We start from the raw sequence: 17228 nt of genomic DNA, 5'->3' as shown, positions 1-17228 counted from the left end.
CAAGACACATCATAATTAAAATGCCAAAGTTTAAAGACGAAGAAAGAGTCTTAAAAGCAGCAAGAGAAAAGCAATTGGTTACCTACAAGGGAGCACCCATACGACTGTCAGCTGATTTCTCAACAGAAACTTTGCAGGCCAGAAGGGAGTGGCAAGAAATATTCAAAGTGATGAAAAACAAGGAACTACAACCAAGATTGCTCTACCCAGCAAAGCTATCATTTAGAACTGAAGGTCAGATAAAGAGCTTCACAGATAAGAAAAAGCTAAAGGACTTCATCACCACCAAACCAGCAGTACAGGAACTGTTGAAGGGTCTTCTTTAAGAAGAAGCTAATGAACAAAAGAATCTGACAAACTAAATAGATCCAGAGACACTGACACATGTAACAGACAATCATATTTCAGAGGAAAGAGGGAAGGGGGGTGGAGGGTGGGAAGATCTTAACCAAAGAAGTTAGATGCATATATGCATAACCCATGGACACAGTCAATAACGATGTGAAGGCCTGGGGAGGGGGTGGAAGCGAGGTGGAGGGGGTCATTTGGGGGGAAAAATGTGACACCTGTAATACTTTCAACAATAAAGATAAATTCAATAAAAAAAGAAGACACTATCCATAGAGTGAAAAGGCAACCCATGGAATGAGAAAAAATGTTCATATATCTAATACAAGATTAATATACAAACTATATAGAGAATTCCTACAACTCAACAACAAAAAACAACTTGGTTAAGAAATAGGCAAATATTTAAATAGGTACTTCTCCAAAGAAGATACAAATGGCCAATAAGCCACATGAAAAGATACTCAACATCACTAATCATTAAAAAATACAAATCAAAATTACAATGAGATAACAGTTTTATATCATTAGAGTTGGCTATTATTTAAAAAGAAGGAAACAAGTGTTGGTGACAATGTGTATAAATTAGAACCCGTTTGCATGGCTGGTGGGCATGTAAAATTGTGCAGCTGCTGTGGAAAACAGTATGGAGGTTCCTGAAAAAATTATAGGTAGAAATACTATATCATTCTGCAGTTCCACTTCTGGTAGATGCTCAGAGACTTGAACAGATATTGCACTCCCATGTCCACACCAGCATTATCCAGAATGGCCAAAAGGTAGAAGCAACCCAAGTGTCCACTGATGAATGATGGATAAACGCCATTCACACAATGTGGTTCATCCAGACAATGCAATATTATTCAACCTTAAAAGGAAGGAAATTCTGACAACTGCTACAACATAGCTGAACCTTGAAGACATTATGTTAAGTGAAATAATGCAGTTACAAAAGGGCAAGTATTGTAGGATTCCATTCACAGGAGGTTCTTAGAGGAGTCAAATTCACAGAGACAGAAAGTAGAATGCTGGGTGCCAGGGGCTACTGAGTAAGCTATTCAGTGGGTACAGAGCTTCACTTTTGCAGGATGAAAAAAGTTCTGGAGATGGATGATGATGATGATTGTCCACCAATGTGACTGTACTTAGTGTCAGTGAATTTTACACTTAAAAATGATAAATTTTTGTTATATATATTTTACCACAATTAAAAATAACAATAATAAATAGTTCACTAGGATTCTAAAACAAAACGAAATTTAAAAAAACTAATTTTCTTAATATAAAAACTCCTAAAATTGAGGATAAAATACCAAAACCCAATAAAAAAGTGGAGACAGTCATGAATAGATGTTCACACACACACACACACACACGCGCACACACAGAGATCAAAAAGGTTCTAAAGCATATGAAAAGATGCTCCAAGTCACTCATGATAGAAAAATGCTAATTAAAATGACTGAGATACCATTTCTCACCTATCAGATTTACAAAAATTAGAAAGTATAGCAAACACTGATGGTGAGGCTTTAGGGGAAAAGACATTGCTGACCAGAATACAAATTGGTACAACCTTTCAGGAGGGGAATATGGCAACTTAACAAAACTGTGTATATGTTTACGTTCTCACACACCACATTATGCAGCTGTAATAAAAGAATGAGAAAGGTCTCTATGAACTGATATGAAATGATTGCTAAGATGTCCTGTCATGTAAAAAAGCAAAGCCCAAAAGAGTGTCTATAGTATGCTATTCTTCACGTGAAAAGGGGCTATAGGAAAATGCGCAGATATCTGCTTATTTGTGCAAAAACAAACACAGGAGAGCAGATGAGGTTGGTTATTAAGAGGAGATGAATGGAATGAGATAGAAAGGATAGAAGTAATGGGAGGTGAAACTTTTGCGCAGTTCTAACTTTTGGAATTATGTTATTATTTCACAGGTGCAAAAAAGAATTAAACTAACAAAACAAAAACAAAATCATAAATACAGACAACAGAATGGTGGTTACCAGAGGTGATGGGAGTGAGGAGAGGTTGAGTTGGATAAAAAGGGTCAATATATGGTAACAGAAGGAAACTAGATTTTGGGTGGTGAGCATGCATTAGAGTATATAAATAATGAATTGTAATGTTGTACACCTAAAATTTATATAATGATATTAACTAATGTTACCTTAATAAATTTAATACAGATAGATATAGATGATAGACAGATATAGAGAGATGATAGATGATAGATAGATAGATGATAGATGATAGATAGATGATAGATAGATAGATAGATAGATAGATAGATAGATAGATAGATAGATGATAGATAGATAGATAGATGATAGATAGATAGATAGATTCAGATATAAATAGATGATAAATTAGATAGATAGATGATAGATATAGATAAAATTAACAAGTATGGATTGGAATTTAGAGGTATCAGTGTGAACTCATAATGGACACAGAGGTGACCACAATGATAAAAATTAATAAAATAATGAAATATAGAGTTAATTAAGTAATTTCCTAGCTTTGTGGACTGAGAGGGCCTATTAGCAATAATGCTCCTGTAGAAATGAGCATACATCTACTATGCTCATTTAGAAACCAGATCTTGGTTTCTAAATACCATTCTCCACTAAAAGAAACTAGGGTGCGTTGGGAAAATGGCTGATTTTTAGGGATGAGGTAGAAACTGTACAAGATGAGCCTGGAGCATCTTGTTATGCCAGAAATTAAGACCATGCTCAGAGAATGATTAGGAATATGTCAAAAAGATATAAAAGGCTCCCTCTGACCAAAGCTCAGACAATTTGATTATCAAAATAAATAATGATAGTAAAGAATTATAACTCATTGAATAAAATAATAATCCATGACTTCACTTCATATAAATAAATACATAAGGAAGGAAAACTATTTTATGGTAGAAAGTGAAATAATAAATATAGAAAGGATGATAGAATTAGAAATTCATTATTCGGCAGCCAGCATAATAAACTTGCCTCAGGCAAGGATCATCAATGGATAGCTAAACTAGTGAGTGAAAGTTTGTGGAGTAACAGGACATTAACATATCTTCAAAATATATTCCCATTAGATCATTACAAAGGAGAAAATAGTAAGTTGATAATGTAGAAACCTGGCAGACACTACATTAACCAAGTGATCAAGGTTAACATCACCAGAAAGAAGACATAACACCACCATGAAACTCCTGATTGATGTGCTGAGAAGGACACAGCATCACTTCTGCGGTATTCCTGCCAGAAGTGCAGAACCTGAATCTAATCGTGTAGAAACATCAGACAAAGCCAAAATGAGGGACATTCTGAAAAATAACTGGCCTGTAGTCTTCACAGATATAAATGCTACAAAACACAAAGACAGACTGAAGAATTGTTCCAGATTTTGTAAGCATCCCTTGAGGTATAGGTGGACAACACATGTCTGTGATTTAAAAACAAACAAACAAATAAGCAAACATGCCAAGCACTGTGGGTAAAACAGTTGAGAAATTAAAAGCTTCTTTTAGACAAGATAAACTGTTAACTCATTGCAAAACTAAGGGTGGGGTGGCTTTGTGTTTTTGTTTTGTTTTGTTTTGTTTTTTGCATAATAAAAATAAGAGTATATGAAGCCAAACCTAAAACAGCCAATATGGCTAAATTAAAATAATTCCAAATAAAAAGCCCCCAAGGACTACCCTCCATTATTTAAAAAATCTTCTTTATTTTAAACTAGGCATTGGTATAAGACCAACAAAATTAAATATTTATTTTAGCTGAAAACAACTCTTGGTTGTTGGGGACAGGAATAGGGAAAAATTCCTTTTTGATAAGCTACTATTTGGTAGCTAGACATCAAAATCTCTCAGCCCAATACTCTGCTAACTACAGGCCCAAAAACTGGAAGTCTAGATGCTTCCTCTGTGAGGGTATGTGGACTATGGGTGGCAAAACAGCCCACAATGAGCTGGCTGAGAGTGGGAATGCCTGAGTCCTGGATTAGCTCAGCTTCTAGCAGCTTGCAAGGGAATCCAGTCCCAGTATTCTCATGTGTAAAAGCTGGATCTCTAAGGGAACATCCCCTTTCCCATTTTTTTGGTCCCACAAAAATACATATCAAATCTTTTTGTCTTTACCCAAAGTTCTAGAACTGTCCTCTACTATATAACAGCCACAGCCCCCACCTACCAAACTAAAATGAAACCCTCATTGTTTTATGTCTCTAATAATTTCAAAAAGAACAAATTATGATTTCTCTTCTTCAAATATTTTAAGTAACTTAAGAGTTTAATTTGCAACTCCGAGAAGCATGACATGTCAAAGCTGGAGGCACCTTCAGATTCTCCTAGTCAACTCCTTTACTGTACAGATGGGGAAACTGAGGTTCACAGATGGACCCGGAATCAGCTTACCTCCAGGTAGACATTATTCCCACTATTGCAACTGGGATCCCTTATAGACTCAGAAAGGTGGTCCCAAACAGTGACTCTCCCAAAGGACAAGTGCCAACTGCCACACTTTCCAATTTACAGACTATAGTTTTGGATGATTACGTGAGGTGAAGATGCCTAAAAGTGCTGGGTGGCATCTACTTTCAAGTGACTTGCAGGATTTCTCCCCCTCCAGAATAATAATGAAGCTTAAAGCCCAGACACTCCAGCAAAGGATGGGAATTGGCTCCATTCTGCATAATGACCCAATACTGAATGCTCATTTTCAACGTGATCTCCACTAACCAGGCCTGGCAAATCTGTCTGGTTTAACTGAAGAAAGGGGGGACCCCTTCAATCCGTTTACAAATCAGTTGGAAGAAAAACAGCACTCCTCTCTGAAGCCCGGGCTCCTAGCAACACACTCTTTTCCAAAAGGTTCCTAACTTGGGGTGGGGGAGGGGGTATGCTCTACAAATGTGTGGCTTTCTTGATTCTGTAACTGCACAGCAACAGGCTCTGCATGGCCAGAATCATCCTCTGAGGGTTCAAAGAGCTTTCCAAACCTGCTATTCTCTCAAGTTGACTTTGAAAACTTGAGCATTCATTAGGGCCAGGTTAATCTGAAGACAGTTTGTGTTTTTAAGAGGTGAAAAGACATTATTGTCAGGAGCCAGAGAGCCTGGAGTGAGCAGAGGCCCAACAAGGGCCAAGGACCTATCTTCATGCTCATTTGTGTTCTTGCAGGGAAATGGCCCTAACTTGTCATGTGACCTTGAACAAGCATAGCCTCCTATCAAAGCCTCAGTTTTCTCATCTATGATTTGCCAGCCCTCCTGAAAAGTCTTCCCACATTACCAGGTTTAGATGTGGGCAGTGGAGAAGGGCTATTTGAATTGAGTCCAGCGGGCCTCTTCCCTCTCAGGCTAACACAATACCAAAGTGCCTGCAAGCTGCTCCTGAGGCTTTTCTCCAAAGAGAACTGCTCCCCACCCCCCTCAGGGCAGGACTCTGGCCAGATCCCAGGGCAGGTCCACCACCCAGTTTTCATAAGGAGCTAGCCAGACCTTTTCACTTATTTGGGGGAGATTCAAGGATCCACTTTTACTTCTCAAGCCAGGTGTGATAGTACTGGAATGTGGAAAACCAATCCATTTGCCTTCTCAGGTCCCATTTGCTAATTTCTGTGGCAGGCTGACATGGAACCTCTTCCAGGGTACTGGGCCAGAAACACATACCCTGGCCCCACTCGGGAGCAGCAGAGTTTGGGCAAGCAGGACCCCTAACCAGTCTTGACCTTCAGAACTGCCTGGATCCCAGACACTCTGCATGCCTGAGGAAGTCCCTCCCAAGCTAGAGACTGTTTTATGATAGCTTGCCTAGGTATAACTTACACAATGTCAGAGGAAGGGACAAAAAGACTTTTCATGTCAAAAGAGACCTGCTTTCTTTTGGTTAAATTTTTCAGGCCACTAGGAAAGCAAAGTGAAGATTGACCAGTGACACCAGAGAGAAACCCTAGAGGGTACCAGAGTCTAATGTGTGCAAGACTGTCACATCAACACTGATTCATTTGAATCTCCTCCCATGCCGTTAAGCTGAGTAGGGCTAGCATTCTGATATCCTCATCTGACAACTGAGGATACTGCAGCTCAGGTAGGTTCACGGACTTGCCTAAAATCCCACAGCTGGTAAACCTCCTGTGCTGAAGGCAAAGCTCATGTTCTTTCACCACATCATGATGTTTGTATGCCCATGTAGTGACCAGGGATGGCCACACAATCTGGCACAGACTAAGACACCATATTGAGGCATTCTTAACCTGTCTCAAAGGATCCCCTAGGGAACCATGAATGGGCTTCCAGAAAGGTCTATGAGCCCCTAACATTAGACTCAACATTGCATATACTTGCATGGTGGTATAAGAACATGACCCCGATGTTCATAGCAGCACAGTTTACAATAGCCAAGATCTGGAAACAGCCCAAGTTCCCATCAGTAGATGAGTGGATAAAAAAGCTGTGGGGCATTTACACCATGGAATACTACACAGCTGTAAAGAAGAAGAATCTCATACCCTTTGGGACAGTATGGATGGTCCTGGAGAATATTATGCTAAGTGAAATAAGCCAGGCAGCGAAAGACAAACATCACATGATCTCGCTTATACGTGGAATCTAAACAACTTAATAAACTGACGAACAGAATAGATTCAATGACATGGAAGCATAGATGAGACTGATGAATGTCAGAGGGATGGGGGAGGGTGGGTGGGTGGAGGGGGAGAGAGTAACCAAAGAATTTATATGCATATATGCACAACCCAAGGACACAGACAATGGTGGGGAGAGGGACTGGGGAGGGGGAAGGGACAGGGTGGAATGGGTCATTAGGGAGAAAAAGGGACATCTGTAATATTTTAAACAAAAATAAAATTAAAAAAAATAAATTTAAAAAAATAAAAAATTAAAGTTTAGATCTCCTAAAAAGAAAGAAAGAAAGAAAGAAAGAAAGAAAGAAAGAAAGAAAGAAAGAAAGAAAGAAAGAAAGAAAGAAAGAAAGAAAGAAAGAAAGAAAAAAAGAACATGACCCATAGCTTTCATCGGATTTTCAAATAAGTCCATGACCCACAAAAGTTAAAGAGTTTGCCTTGTTTCAGAGAGAGAGGTATCCTTTTTTTTATGATTCGGGGCTCAGGAGATCAGCTAGGGTGAGCTCAGGAGAGCCTTGACAGCCAGGTGCTATGGCCATTCTCTAATCTCATGAACAGAACCAGCTTTATACCAGGCATGGCACCACTTGGTGGGGTCCAAAAGGGCCTCCTTAACCCTTGAACACCTCCTACTTGTTCCCTAAAAAGTGGATGCTCTCTAAGGCATGGTAACCCTTGCATCCCATCATTCAAGTTAGAGGTTCCAGATTCTCCTGATGTAACGAGTCACACTATGGCACAGAGGATGGTGCCTTTCAGGGAAGGGGATAGGGCAGATCTAGGATCCAGAAAGGGCAAGGTAGGGAGACTGAACCTGAACTTAGTTTGTTCAGGATTTTGTAAAGGGCCAACCCAAAGGCATGACTGCAAAGGCCAGACAGCCTGTCCCCACCATGGGGGGAACAAGGGTTTAGGACCTAGTCCTTCCTATCTGGATACCACCTTTCAGAAAAGATGTGCTGAGGATAAGAGAGATAACAGTGGCTTCTAGTTCTCAAATCCTGAGGCAAAATGTGCTCTAAAAGAGGAAGTGACTTTCCTTCCTGGGAGGAAATGAAGAGCAATTATGCTTCTCTGACATTGTGGTAGGGATGTGTGTGTGAGTGTAAAAGTCCAGCTCTCCACAACTACCCAGGCAAAGATATGAAGCCCCATGACTAGCTAAGCTGGTCTTCACCCTTATCCCACAAGTCTACCTCTATGGACTTTAAAATAGGAACCAAGCCATACTGCGAAGGACTCCTGTGCAGAATCTGAGTAACCAGACTTCCCAGCCACCCCAGAATGGGCCTGTGGCTTCCGCATCCACTGCTGTTGTTTGGGGAGGTGAGGATCAAAATATCTGTAGGCCTGCCAAAGGACCTTCCCTTGGGGGTCAGCACAGGGAGGAGCAAGGAGAGAAATCTGCTTGGAGAATCCCAGGCAGTTTAATCTTGCAATTTCATTGTCGCCACGCTCTGAACAGGTTCTGTCTCGGGAGCAGGCCCTCGGGAGGCTTCAATTTGATAATGACCTCACCTTTTCTGTGGTAGGAGACCTCATTACCCACCCTGTTAGCAAATAGGAAGGGCTCCCAGGCTGCTTCACTACTAAGGTCATTAGTCAAGCTCTGAAGGCAACACACGGGACAGGGAGCCATGTGTTGGAAGCACTGGCTGCCCGGTGAGATTAGTGCAATGATACTCCTTTACATTGTCAGGGCTCATTTTGAGGGCAAGGTTGTGACTAACACAATAATGCTCCTTACCCCATCGCTGGGGTATCACTAGAAAGAACCAGATTGTTCATTTTAATTCTAATATCAGCACAGTTATTTTAACATCAAGTGTGTAAGATTTGACTCCATACCAGCAAAATTAATTTTAGAGCAGCAAAATGAAATGGCATAGTTCTTTTAGCTTTTGTTACAACATGTTTGTGCAGCAAACTGTGAAGAAAATGTAGTAATTAGAGGTTAAATTAATCCTTGACAGGCAAGCAACTTAAAGACACTGTGTCCTCCTCCCCAAACCTAGAATAATGCATGCCAGTCTTTCAGAATTAGACACGCAAAGCATGTGACGTTGGCAACTGCATCAAAACTACTGTCCCACTTAAAATTCCCAGGTCAGCACTGGAACTACCTGAGGCAGATATTAACATAGATCTCACTAAGAACAAAATCCAAACAATCCAAAACTGCCAAGAGAGCCCACCCAGCCCAACCCTCCAAGGGCCTGACTGTCCAACTTGTAATCAACAACTTGAAAACAAAACAACACAAGACACTCTCTTCTGTGGCACCCATGCCTGAGCCCAACGGAACCTTAACTTATAACCTTTAATGATCTTCAGCTAGTTCTAGACTTGGAGTTCTGGTTCCAATGTGCCTCACTACTGTCCCAAAATGTTAAGCAGAGCACACACTGACACAGAGTGGCTTATATTCCACCAGTTAATAATGTTGGTCCTTCTTTGTGTACCATACTCCTCTCACCACATTTCCTCTTCCTCAACATGAGTACAAAGTGGACATTCCAGACCCAAGTACTTGACTGAGAACTGGAAACCAGGGTTCTGTCTATTTTGGGATCACTCCACTGTGTTCCCTCAGGGAAGTTGGATCCCCTCTCTGGGGCTCACATTCCTCTTCTGTAAAATCGCAGGACTTTACTCTTCCAGCTTGAAAATTCTCCATCTTTCCACATCTGAGTTTTGTATGTAAGCTGGGGCAACTATGTGTGGGACTGTGGTCAGCTGGCTAACGGAACCCCCCCAAAGGAAGGCAGAGATGTATCCTGTCCTCTTTCTTCCCTTCTCTTTTTGTGTCACAAAGCCCTTAAAGAAGCTGGGGGTGAGGGTTTCAGATTCAAACACTGAGGGAAATATAAACATATTATGCATGGGGCAAGGGTGGAGCTCCAAACAATTGGACAGAGGACTTGAGATTGCCCAAAGCATTTAGGGTGACTTGGATTTTGTCCTGCCTTTAGTGCTCTAAGGCCCATGGCCTCCCCCCCCCCCGCCCTCCTAAAGATAGAGGGCACAAACTGGGGCCACCAGGCCCCTCAGATCCGATGCCATTCACTAGTTCAGACCCTGCGGTCTCCAGTGGACTCTTCCAGAATCAGCAGAATGTGTTCTGACAGCTTAGTAGCCTCCTCCTCCTCCAGGGTCCAGAAGAGCCCACCATCATTTAGGCCAGGGAGGAGGTAGAAGTCTGAAGCTGGGGTTCCAGGGAGGCCTGGGGAAAAACCTGTGAGCAAGGACAATTCTCACAGACTTTGCAAAAGGCTTTTTCTTTACGCTGCTCTTGGACCTGTCTCTGGAAAGCTTTATTTCTGGAGCTTGGTGCCCACAGCCAGTGAGGCTGAGGACCTTTGCTATGCTTTACTGGGGGAGGTATCATTTTAGGCTGTGACATATGTGATTGCTTTGGAAATTATGAAGAGGTCAGATCTTAGGAGGTGGCTTGAGGCACAAAAGAAATTGAGGAGGCTCTGTGAACAGGAAGAAAAAATAAAGCAATGAGGTTTGGGAGGGAGGAAACCCAATTCATTTGCTTCTGTTCCCTCCCTTGCAGCAAATGCTACTGGGGCTTCAGAAGCCCCTGGTTGGTCATTTAGGAGCAGGACCCCTTGGGACTCTGCTGTTCTGCCTGCCTCTCCATGAGACCCCTAACTATCAGCTGGCTCTGGCTCTGTGGGCTCACTCTTCTTTTCTAGATGACAACAGCAGTAATGACAAAACCAGTAGTATGCACTTCAATTAAATCCATCAGGTTCATGCAGATTTATAAAGTTTTCCTCTTCAAAGTTTGGAAGATGTTTAAGGACTCAATGTCTGAAAAATCAGACTGCTTCCAGCTCAGCTTCATGAGGCTCCAATCCTGCCATACAGTTGACTGGTGCTGCCTAGGTTACCCCTCAGTGGTGTTGTGAGAGGTGTATGATAGGAATTGGTTTATTGTGCTGATCCATAGTAACTAATTATTGTTCCTCCATCATTTATCTCCCACCTCAGCCACATCTGGGTTGGTCTATTCACACTCTCAGCATTCTATCTGCTCCAACACTCAGCTTTTTCTGCTTGGATAAGGAGATTTTTAGTTACATCCATTATATGTGTATCAACATTTATGGCAGCAAGATAATTGCCAAAGAGCTCAGAGGATAAAAGGTCTTTCTTCATAATGTCTACCCCTCCCCCAACCCACTTTAAAAAATCAATATTAACATCAAGCAGGACAGTGGCAGATTCTTTCATGGCTGCTGCTTCCTCAAAGTTGAAAATGTGATTTTTAAAAAAGCACCCAGCTGGACTAAGGAGAAAAGAAAAGGTTCAGCATTGAATTCAGAGTTTATACTCCAGTGGGATAAATGTGTGTAGAGGGGAAGGCTTTTTGTCCTTGAAACCTTTGCTAAATAACTACAAAACAGCAAATATGTTCTATATTAGATGAGTCCTTTGCAATCATGCCAATCTAATTTCCAAGAGTTTATATTGCATTATCTGTAAACCAACCCAATGATAAGGAGGCCTGCCATCAACAGGCCTTACCACTGGATTCGGGGTACTGGACAAGAAGCCCTTTGGGCCTAGCCGGTGTAGCTCAGTGGTTAGAACATCAGCCCATGGTCTGAAGGGCATGAACCTCGGTTGCAGGCTTGATCCCCAGCCCTGGCCTGGGTGCGTGCAGGAGGCACCCAATCGATGTGTCTCTCTCACATCGATGTTTCTCTCTCTATCTCTCTCCCCCTTCCACTCTCTCTGAAAAGTAATGGAAAAAAAACCCTCCAGTGGGGATAAAAAAATAAAAAGAAGAAGAAGCCCTTTCAGATTGCCTCTCAGACTCCCCCATCCATGATTCTGGGTTAGAATTTCATACTGAAGACACTTGTATATTATTTTGCTTGGCCTTCTGCCAATTTTTATACCTCCCTCTTCCTGATGCCCCTCAAAATCTCAGCTTCATTTTTTTATATCTAGCTGTTTTCCCCAACAGTATTTCACTTTCCCAGAAAAAAATGACTGTTTCATTCACACATCACAGTGTGTTAGAGCTGGAAGGGACTCAGACTTTGAGGTTATGAAGGGAAGGGAGAAACAAGGGAGGAGGATGGACTTGTTCAAGATCACTCTGTTAATTAGTGGGGAGAGTATTCTAGAACACAGGTTTCTCAGCTCCTCTACTAATTATCTCTCCAATGCACCACTACAGAAAAAAAATCAGAATCTTAAAAAAAAGTTTTGCCACATATAGGAAGACCCTTTAAAGGAGATTAGTCAAACTACTGTCTGAAAGAACCCTTTGTTTAAGATCATTTTTTGCCCATTTCATAAGCCTAAGCAGTGCTTGAGTTTCCTAAGGGTGATCTACTAAACAGGTGCATTTAAGCCTTTAGGTGATCAGCTTAAAAGATTTTAAAAAATAATATTAAATGTGCTAGTCAAGCTTGAAAAATTCCCTTTCCTTAATGAATAGGACTGACAACAGTAAATTCCTTACCTTAAGATGCAGTGAATGTATAGTCCCCACTCCCACCCCAGCAATGAGTTATTTCCTAGTTGAGTTTAAACATTCAATAACGTTTCTGTTTCACCCCACACATCTATGTCACTGTGAGCGTCAGTGGCAGGAAAACAAGCGAAGTCACCCTTTGCTAATGATTTCCTAACATGGAATTTCCTTCTATCTCCTCAAGCCTTTCTTCTTCCAATGCCAAACTGGTCCCCCCTCCTCCTCCCAAACACATTGTACTGAGGGAAAACTGAAAATGGTCATGGCCAGAAGAGGATGATTTTTAAGGAGCTCTTACAAGGAAGAGCTGCAGCTCTTTGTGATATATTTAAGTGGGGGGCTGCTAGTTTTTCTACAACTACTAGGAACAGAACAGAGAGGTTTCTTCCCTGGCATCTGGGAATCTGTCAGCCCCTCTCTTTCTTTCCTTTTTCCTGCCTCCCTCTTCCCAAGTTCCACTTTGAGCAACATTCTTACATCAGTGTTGAAGGAAACACTCACATATTGGAGGCACACATGGGCAAAGGACAAGATAGCCCTTAGAGCAGGGGACAAGTACTGGAGAGCCACCAAAGCACAGAGCAATATAGGAGGCCATTGCATTTCTCCTCTGAAGAATATTCAATTTAATATGCAAACTGGTCATCAAGAGAAAAGAGGACTGTCACTTTAAGGGGAAGAAGCTGATTAGCTGCTCTGGCTGGCAGCAAACAGCTGGTCTGTCCTGCCGGTTCAAGGCCATTTCAGCTTCTCTCTTATGGAGGTACCATATGTTCCATCTCGCACATCAGCAGCTTTATTTTCCAATGATCTTGTTCCAGAAGGAAAGCAGAAAGGGGGGAGGAGAAGGTAGAGCTCATGGTTTACCCTTTGAGCACTTTCTTGTGGTTTTAGATGCAGTTGGGGTGTGTATGTTGGAGTGGGGGACTGGAGGGAGGGGTGGAGTTAACGCTTTGCCTCTATTCCAAAGAGCAGAGAACAAATGTTCAACTAACACTTATGGATAATCTCCAGGGAGGGGAGGGAAGTGGTGTAGAGGAAAGATTTGGTAAAAGGCACTAGTAATACGTCAAGAGATTAAATGGGAAGAGGGGGCGGAGGCAGAGGCGATAGGACACCTGTAGGAATCTGAATCTCACTTGGCTCCCACCAGTCGAGTTTGGGCTCCTCCCCCTTCTCCTTATTTGTCGGTTTTTCTTATAGTCAGTATCCCCCTTTCCGAACAAACTTTATGAGGAGAGAAGCCGCTTTGGGCAATGCGGAGGAGGCAGGCCAAGAGGCTGGCAAAAGGTTACTTCTCGCATTATGTTTAACATTCCTCAGTGATAGTCGGGGGTCCCGCAAGTTAGTGAGGTAAAGCAAGTATAAGGGATATGCGCCGGCTAAATCCTAGACACTCCCAAGTGCCCAGCGCTGAGTCCGTGAAGAGGTGGCAGGCCGACACAGGTTCCGAAGGTGCATCTTCGTCCCCACTGCCAGCCCAGGCTGTAAGAAATCGGAGGTGGCATTCCGATCCCCTCCCTGCCTACAAAGGGGTCCCACTGGAACTAGTGTTTTTGTGGTGGGGGTAGGGGATGGGGTGGGGAAGATTGCAGCAGAAAGTGGAGGGAAGGAATGATGCCTGTAGCCCCGGGGTGGCGAGAGCTTCAGGGTAGCTACCGTCTTTTCAGCCGTCGACTCACAACGCCAGACAGGACAGCCGCCCTGAACCCTGGCGGCGAGGGGCGAGAGGCGAGGGGCGAGGGACGAGGCCTGAAAAGCGAAATCCAGAAAAGGGCTCCCCCTCTGCCTGCTCCCAGCGAACTCAGTGACGAACCGTGTCCACCCAGCCCGCGGAGCGCGCGCTGTCCCTGGCCTCTGCGCCTGCTTGCCAGCCGTCCACCTTCGGGACAATCTGGACCTCCAGGACCCAGGTTGTCCACCGCCAGCAGGTTGGGCTTGCGTTGGACACCAAGAGCCAGGGTCTCCTTACGGCTTCCAGGGTTCCTGCCAAGGGTCTTCGAAGCACAGCCCCTCCCCCACCACCTACAAACGCCATCCAGTCCCCAGCCACTCTAAGCCACTGAGAGGCAGCCGCCCCCGCCCTCTGCCTCTGCGTCCCTCTCCCTTCCCCTTTTCTCCATTCAGCCTCCAGGGAAACAAAGGGCCTTTTTAGAAAGCAGTTGGGTAAGCCAAAGAGGCAGCAGGGGTGGGAGGGAGGAGAATCGAAAAGACAAGAAGATGTGGGTGGGGGAGTGCACCGCTTCCCCAAGCCCAGAGCAGCAGCCGCCAGGGCTGGGAAGCCTCCGTGGGTGAGCGGCCGACCACGCCCGACCGGTGGGCTCCCTGTCTGCTGCCCGCTCCAGCAAAGGACTGGGATGCACCGCTGTGTTGCTGCCCGATGGCTCACCGCAGCCCAGGAATACAATCGACCGGACCTCTGCGCCGGAACCGGTGGGGGCGGTGCGATTCCCGCGGGGATCTCCCCCGGGAGATTTCTTCCCATCCAACACTTTCTAAATTCCTTCTGCTGCCAAGCAACAACATTAAGCCACCCTATCAAGTGGAGTACCTTCTTTCAACGTCCCACAGCCATCCTTGTGTTCCTGCCCACGCACACACACCCACAATCTGGGTGCCCCATTTGGCTGTGCCCAGCTGCAGGAGTGCAGGGAGGGGGGTGGCGAATCCCCAGCTTGAGGTGCGTTTGTATGTTCAGGTTCTGAAGACTACAGGGCAGTTTTCTGGCAAGCTAATCTTATTAGTGTCTGCTCAGTCCGAATTTAATCGCGGATAAAAATCAGACCGTACAGCCAGCTTTCCAAGTGACTTCTGACTCGCTGCATTGGGACGGAGCCTGGCGGAGCCAACTGGCGGAGAAAAGTATTTGGCCGCGCTCCGGGAGGCTTCCCGCCCACCGTAGCAGCCGGGTCCCGGGCTATGCCGCGGCTCTGAGGCCTGGGAGCTCGGAAAGCGAGAGTGCAGTTAGCTCCGGCAGGAGCCCAGTCAGGGTTGCCTCAAGCCTCTAGCTGTGCTCCTGGCTCCCTTCCAGGGCAGGATTTGGCAGAAGAGCCAGAGCAAGGCAACGGGTTCGGCGCTCTCACACTCCACACTCCCTTTAGGCGGCAGCAAATTGGGTTGGGGTGGGGTGAAGGAATTCTGCACCCCTAACTCACTAGGGACTGGCCCAGGCTCAGGGAGCTGGCAGGCAAAGGCAGCGTCGCCAGGGAAGCTGGGCTGCAAGCGGCCCAGGCGGCGCTGAGATAGAGTGAGAACCTCAGGGTCGCCCAGGTCTGCCAGGGGAGCCCGCGTGGCTCGTGCCCCTCTGCCTTCCCTCCCGGGTACTTGGCTGCCTCCGCCTGAATAGTATGGACGCCCAGTGGGCACGGGGGAGCAGGAAGAGGCCTCAGCCCCGGGAGATGCGATCTGAGCTCAGTCTGGCCCAGCTTATCTGAGAGGAGGGCTGCAGCGCGCTGCGCCAGGTGGGCCCTGCGCTTGGAGCAAACTTTGGGGTTCCCTGGGTCTCAGCACCCCTGGGCCCAGGCTCCTCCAAGATGGGGATCACAAGTGGAGCTACCAATGCACCACGGAGTCCCCCCAGCAGTCAGACTTCCCGGGCCCGCCTCAGCCTTACCGTGCTGCAGAGCTCCCGCGGCTGTGGTGGGGGCAGTGCTCCGGGGGCAAGCTATGGCTGGCTCCAGCAGCTAGCCTCCAGGGGATCACCACCTGGCTAGTGGCCGGTGCCCCAGCCCCCGCCCGCCGCGGGCGGCTTCAGCTCGTGGCCAAGTTCATGCCGGCGGCGCTGCAGTGGCGGCCTCAATCTTCTCTCTATTCCCACCGCCTGGCTCCGCACCGCGCGCCCGGAAGGTGGAGTTTCGGGGGTTTAAGTTACTGATAGGCATTTCTCACTGCTGTGTCACTCGGGGAGGAGGAGACACGCACGCCGCACACTCATACCCTCTCACACTCTCAGCGATAAGCGGCTCTGGCCTTAAAGGGGAAGCCGCGCTGCCCCGCCAGCGACCCCTCTGGCTCTGAGCCCCGAAACGCCGAGTTTTTAGGCAGGGACAGGGGAAGCGCGGCGGGCTCCTAAAGGGCACCCCGGGCCCTTCTGTTACTTTTTAAAAGGGAAAGCTGCCGCAGTCTGGCTTCACTGCAGTCACCTCATTTCTCCAGTCCACTGGAGCCATGGCAGCTGGGGAGAGACGGGAGGGGAAGAAGGGGCACCGGGGCACTTACCCTGGAGGCTCCAAACGTTTCTGGAGGCCGTCTGTGCCCTCGACAGCAGGTGGACTGCCTAGACTGTGCGTTGATAGAGAGAGAAGGCATCGGGGTGACCTAACGACCCCTGGCACGAGCAGATGGGGATGGCCAGAGGGCCACAGGTAGAGCCCCGCGAGCTTGGGAAACCCGCAGGCGGCAGGTAGCCTTCCGGAGAGTGGGCAGAGCTAGCTGGCAAGCCGTGCGGGCCTCTGACTGACCGAGGGTGAGCAAGGAGCTGGGGAGATCCAGCACTCACCCGCAACACGGTGAGAGTGCGCGCGAGTGACGGAGACCGAGACAGACAGAGACCAACAGAGGCACCAACAGATACCTAGGGAAAATTATGGAGATAGAGTGGAAGAGAAACACCAAGGAAGAGTGAGAGAGATGGCAGATCCCTGGAGGATTCCGGAGCATCACAGGGACAGGAGTCTGGTTGTAAAGTAGCTTATTGAATTCCCTCACCTCGTCCCATTCTCAGCAGAGAC

At 45.8% G+C, this 17228-nt stretch overlaps 1 protein-coding gene across 2 annotated transcripts in view; it reads right to left on the bottom strand.

The window, feature by feature from the left end:
• MAMLD1 (mastermind like domain containing 1) overlaps nt 1–16295 on the bottom strand; it is a 145978-nt gene extending 129683 nt beyond the window's left edge. For both annotated transcript variants that reach the window (XM_087829276.1, XM_087829277.1), the window contains exon 1: nt 16112–16295. The gene's annotated coding sequence lies outside the window, so the exon portion shown is untranslated. The remainder of the gene's footprint in view (nt 1–16111) is intronic.
• Between the last annotated feature and the right edge of the window lie 933 nt (nt 16296–17228).

The sequence above is a fragment of the Miniopterus natalensis genome, chromosome X (assembly GCF_054644295.1).
Source record: "Miniopterus natalensis isolate mMinNat1 chromosome X, mMinNat1.hap1, whole genome shotgun sequence".
Lineage (NCBI taxonomy): Eukaryota > Metazoa > Chordata > Mammalia > Chiroptera > Miniopteridae > Miniopterus > Miniopterus natalensis.
The sequence above is the reverse complement of the archived record's forward strand: the minus strand, read 5'-3'. Positions and strand labels throughout refer to the sequence as shown.